Source organism: Monodelphis domestica, chromosome 3 (genome assembly GCF_027887165.1).
Source record: "Monodelphis domestica isolate mMonDom1 chromosome 3, mMonDom1.pri, whole genome shotgun sequence".
In the NCBI taxonomy this organism is placed as follows: domain Eukaryota; kingdom Metazoa; phylum Chordata; class Mammalia; order Didelphimorphia; family Didelphidae; genus Monodelphis; species Monodelphis domestica.
In genome coordinates this window covers 99403210-99409209 of record NC_077229.1, presented here as the reverse complement: position 1 = coordinate 99409209, position 6000 = coordinate 99403210, and the positions used below count along the sequence as shown (strand labels likewise).

General features: G+C 42.2%; 1 protein-coding gene across 1 annotated transcript in view; it reads left to right on the top strand.

Moving 5' to 3' along the window:
• Window positions 1-2466: 2466 nt before the first annotated feature.
• LOC103104724 (zinc finger protein 271-like) overlaps window positions 2467-6000 on the top strand; it is a 62655-nt gene continuing 59121 nt past the window's right edge. The window contains exon 1 of the mRNA XM_016431992.2: window positions 2467-2811. The gene's annotated coding sequence lies outside the window, so the exon portion shown is untranslated. The remainder of the gene's footprint in view (window positions 2812-6000) is intronic.

The following is a 6000-nucleotide window of genomic DNA, read 5'->3' as shown; positions in this document are numbered from 1 at the left end:
CACACACACAAAAGCTCTAAATATTTTTATATAAACAGGTTCTTTTCTCTTTTCTTTATTTCTTTGAGATTCAGACCTAGTAGTGGCATTGCTGTGTAGCATACCAGGCATCTTAGCATCTTGGAAGTATGATTGATGTATTGATATTGTATCCTGTATATTCATTTACCAGACACATGGTCAGATCACTTGATGTTCATTGTATGGAAAGGGACAGTCCAAAGGACTAGCAAAGGACTAGCAAATTCTTGGGCTGGGTGTTGACAGAGTCCTGGCTTGGACTACATTCATTTACAAAGTGTGGGTTGGATTAATCTCCTCCTCTGTGATTCCTTCATTGTCAGTGCTACCAATATAAAAACCTATGTCATGTCACGTATTCATTAATCACCTCCCACTTGACATTCCTAAAGTCCCCAATAAAGGCTGGGGAACATGTGCAAGCCTCCTCTTCCCTTCTCTTCTCTTACACCTCTTACTCTCACAGGGTTTGCTCTCCCTCTGGCCTCTTACAATATTGATCTTGCTGTGGCCTATTATGTTCCTCCTGTCTGACTGACTTTCCCATCTCAGCTGCCCCACACATCTCCCATTACTCTCGTGGCCGTGTGGCCCATGGGGGATGTCCCAGAGTTCTCAGCTCCACACAGGTTCTCTTGGTCCTCATACTTATAATTTCTCCATTTGCTTTCTCTTTCTAGAGAGGTAATTACAGAGCTCGCATCTCCCCAGGTGTTTTAACTTATGGTCTCTGAGTTTTTATTCCTGCATCTCTTGCTCTGACTGCCTTATTTATCTCACATCCATATTCCTCTAGCCTCCATTCTCCTTCTCAGGTCACCCCCCCTACAGATAATCTATATAGGAACCGCTATATGTTGGATTAAAGGGTATGCACAGTTTTAAAGCCCTTTGAAAAAAAAGGTTGAACCACTTCACAACTTCAACAGTGCATTAGTGTCCCAATTTTCCCACATTCCCTCCAGCATTTATTTTTTTCCTCTTCTGTTCATTAGCCAATCTGATAGGTGTGAGGTGGTAGCTCAGAGTTTTTAATTTGTATTTCTCTAATCAAGAGGGATTTTAAACATTTTTAATGATTTTTGATAGCTTTTATTTCTTCATCTGAAAACTGCTTATTCATATCCTTTATTAATTAGGGAATGACATTCTTATAAATTTGACTCAAGGCTATTAAGATTTTTAAACAAATTAAATTTTTTTCAAGTAATAAAAATCAAATTTTTCTCCGTTCTGCCTCCTCTTGTTTCTCTAATCAAGAGCAATTTAGAACATGTTTTCATGTGATTTTATACAGTCTTGATTTTTTCATTTGAAAACTGCTTCTTCATATCTTTTGGCCATTTATCAACTGGGGAATGATTTGTAATCTAATAAACTTGGCTCAGTTCTATATATATTTGAGAAATAAGGCCTTTGACACCTGAAATGAAAATCGAAGGAAAATAAGGATTCTGAGAGGAGAATGGTGGGGAGAAAGGGAGTGTATTTCTGGCACCTAATATTTTAACCATCCAGTTCAGGAAATAGTTAATGCATGGCTAGTAGAGTTCATGAAGGAGAAATAATATGAAAAAAAAAAAAGCTGAAAAGTAGGCTGGAACTAAATTGTGGAGTGCTTTCAAAGCCAGGTTATGTTTGTATTTTAAAGGCAATGGGAAGTCACTGAAGGCTTTTGAAACTGGAGTGGCAAGGTCAGCTCTATGATCTTGGCATTACTTTTGGCAGCATTTATTGCAGAATGAATTGTTGAGGAGAGAGACTTGAGGCAGGAAAGTTTTTAATTAAGAGGCCAATGCAATGATCCAATTACTGAGCTCCAACTGTATACCAGACAAGGCGCTAGGATCTGGCAATAGAAAGAAGAGAAACAATCCTTGTCTTCAAGGAGTTAACATTCTCTGGGCGAGACAAAATGTACATATGGGAGGAGGATTGAGAAATGCTTTTTTCTAGAAAGGTGGTGCTGAAGGCAAGTCTAGAAAAAAATCGGGAAGTGTAAGCGGAGCGCGGAAGAAAGTGAGTGTATTTCAGGTAAGGGAGTCCCTAAGGCAGGTAAGCTCGGAAAAGTGAGGCGACTGAGGCACGCATTAGAGAGAAGGCTGGCTGCGTAAGTGGAAGAGTACTGGTGAGTATGCAGCGCCTCCTCCACAAAGCCTTTCTAGCTACTGCTGAGCTAAAGCCCCGCAGCCCGCCTCAGATAGCCCTGGATTCGGGTTTCTGGAATACTCCGCCCCAGAGGACTGTTTACCAAGGCTTAAGACAGTGTCCGGGGCAGTTCTCTCAACAGCACGGCGCTCCTTGTAAGCTCGACCTGGAGACCCCGTGGACAGAGGCGCTCTATGACCTGCCCCGCCTTCTTAGACTCACCCACTACCAGGTAGCCTACACGCGCCGAACCACAACAACCCGGCGCGGGCCGGAAGTGACGCTATCACCTACCTCGTGGGGCCTAGTTTTGTCCCGGGACGGAGGCTGGTGGAGGAAGGCTCCTCTCCCCCATCCCTAACCCACCCCACCCCACCCCACCCACCCACCCCTCCAGAGCCAAGGGAAAGAGTAACAAGCAACGGGGACCACCGAGACCGTGACTCCTCCTGGAGGCCTAGAGCAGTCTGAGGCCAGCCGACGGCCCGGATTGGGCGGCTCCCAGGGGCGGGGTGTCGAAGCATACTTCCGTCCAGGGAGGGCGACCTCGGGAGGGGTGTTGAGGCCTTTGGAGCTCGGCCGTACTGTGCCCGGCTGCGGAGCTGCCGTGTCCACGTTTCCTGCACTGCCTGGGAGCAGAGGGTGAGTCCGGCCTATGCCCCGAGGCCCTGGGGGATAGAGGCCCCGGAGCGGAGGGCTAGCCAGAATGGGACGGAAGGGCACCCAAGAGGGTGCCTGGAGGGCGAGCGCACCCGATACCGTGACTGTGGCCTATCCCCAAGGGCCGGAGCGGCGCAACCGTCCCTGCCCGCCATGTCACGTCATGCTATAGATTTCTCCGCAGCTTGCAGCCCTCCAGCTCCCCAGATTTTCTTAGCGCAATTTAGCCGTTTCTCCCCGATATGTAGCCCAAGTGTAAGACTTTACATTGATCCTTTCTTAAATTTCAGGGGGGGTTGGGACAAGCTTCAGGCCCGTCCGAATTTGTTTGGTTCCAACGTGTTCTCATTCCAGGCTTTGGAATAAATTAGTAAACTTAATGAGTATACTATCATCTATATTTATCCAAATTAAACAGTAAAAGGCGAAGCACAGATCCCTGGGGCACTCCACTAGAGACCTTCAAAGTTGGTATCAAACTACCACTACCTATTTTTGAAGTCTCCTCATTTTGAATCTACTTAGTTGTACCATTATTTCATCTAGCGAACAGCTCAACATTTTCTCTACAAGGATAGCTTGAAAGACTTTTGATGATGTTTTCCATTAAATATCTAAGCTAAATTACTTTGATCTGCCAGTCAAATAACTCTGTCAGAAAAGGAAATGTTAAACTATTAGTGAAGCCATCAACATCATGGAGGTTCTTTGTTGTCACCGTTTCCTGTTCTAGCAGTTAACCAACCATCCATTTAATAATGTACTCTGTATTTTCTCCAAGTTAGTTCGCTTGTTTAATAGATATTTATTTTTCTCTGCAATTGAGATATGTTAACTCATCTTCTTTTTCCTGTTTAGTTACTAATAGTAATAATTATGGCTAGCATTTATATATCAACTTAAGGTTACAACAGTGCTTTATGCGTTATTGCCATATTTTACAGATTGCTGGAAACTAAGACGGGTTAAGTGACTTAAAGTTAGACATTTTTATTGCATTTTCTGAGGCAATTTAAAGTTTTAAAGTACTTTATATTGTTATCTCTATCTTTTACTATTGAGGAAACTGAAGGAGATCGAGATTAAGTAATTTAATGATAGTAACAGATAACACTTTATATATTGCTCCATATTACAGTGATTAGAGGATATGAAGTTAGTTTTCAAAAGAAGAAATCCAAACTATCAACAATTTAAAATGTTCCAAATCACAGATTATTAGAGAAATCCAAATTAAAGCAACTTTGACATTCCACATCACACTCATCAGCTTGGCAAAGATGACAAACAGGAACATTGTTGCACTCTTGGTAGAGCTGTGAACTGATCCAGGCAAAGCAATTCAAAGCTCTCAAGGTCACTAAATTGTAGCTTATCTCCCCAGGGAAATTATAAACTCTCACAGTATTCCAGTGATTAAATTTCTGGGTGTAACAGAAGAGGGAGAAAAAGGACCGACAGCAGAAAGGCAAAAAAGTGGTAAGACCACAAAACTGAAAGATTTAAGAGGAAGAAACGGTCCTTGAGTCTATATCTAAGTATGTGATTATAGGGGTATTTTAGATTAGCAGTGATACCACTATTATTTTTTTTTTAAACTCTTACCTTCTGTCTTTGAATCAATACTGTGTATTAGATCCAAAGAAGAAGAGTGGTAAGGGCTAGACAATGGGGTTTAAGTGACTTGCCCAGGTTCACACAGCTAGGAAGTGTCTTGAGGCCAAATTTGAACCTAGGACCTTCTGTCTTTAGGCCTGGTTCTCAATCCACTAAGCTACCCAGCTGCCCCTCTATTAGGTCTATATCTTAAAGTAAGAAGAAAGGGGCTCATTCCTACAAAAATATTTCTAACATTTTTTTTAGTAGCAAATGTTAGAAATTCCCAGTAAAACCAACAAAAGGTGAACGAGAAAGACTTCAGATACACAATAGACATTCCCAACCCTAAGTGGATGGAAAGCTAGCATACCTTACTTGCATGAAAGGGATATTAAGACTATGTGCAAGGAAAAATGTTTGTAGGACTGGACAGCTTCATTGTATCTCCTGCCAAGCAAGACCAGAAATCCTCAACTCAGGGAGTCAGGAGGAAGAAACTTCTGCTGAACTTAGAGTTCCCTGACTGAAAAAAGCTTTGTAACACTCCATCCAAAGAGAGCACAAAACCATTTCATATTTGAATGTCAAAAAAATTATATATTGGCAGCAGCTTAGGTGGCTCATTGGATTGAGAGGCAGGCTTAAAGACAGGAGGTCCTGGGTTCAAATCTTTCCTCGGATACTTCCCAGGTCTGTGACCCTAGGCAAGTCACTTAATCCCTTTAGCCTAACCCTTACTGCTCTTCTGCCTTGGAACCAATATACAATACTGATTCTAAGATGGAAGGTACAGGTTTATTTAATATATGTAGCTACCCATCAAAAAACAAGCCACAGAGACTAGGGGATCCACCCAGCAGAGATGCTGTACTCTGAAAAAAGCCCAATAGCAGAGCAACCTAACTTGGCAACCTGGCAACATATCCCTACCAATAAAGTGGCCTGCTTTATCATAGAGAAGACATTTAAATCCATAGTAGCTGATAAAATCATAAGGAGAGTATATAGCAAGTGCCCAAGAGTCATGAGTGCATCTGTGGTGAAGAGGTAGTAGCATGGAAAACATAGGATTACAAAGGAAATCAATTATATTTAAATAGTTTTGAAGGTTTTTTAAGTCCATGGACCTCAGGTTAAGAATCTTTTTGGGGACTAGGTGGCTCAGTGGATTGAGAAGCAGGCCTAGAGACAGCAGATCCTGGGTTCAAATGTGGCCTCAAACCCTTTCTCCATGTGTGACCTGGACAAGTCACTTAATCCCCATTGCCTAGCCCTTACTGCTCTTTAGTCTTGGCACTGATAACAGTATTAATTCTAAGATAAAAGGAAAGGTAAAAAAAAAATTAAACCTCTTGTCTAGGAGATATTCTACAATGGCAGATGCTACAGAGGTCAAGAAGATGAGAACTGAGAAAAGAATCAGATACACCAATTAAGAAATTATAGGTAACCTTGGAGCAGTTACACTTGGAAAGGATTTTCCTTTGGATTGTGAGGTCCTCCTGGCATTCCTGTTTGCCACTAACTTGTAACCCTTACCATAGATAATTGGTTCTGATTTAGAATCACAAA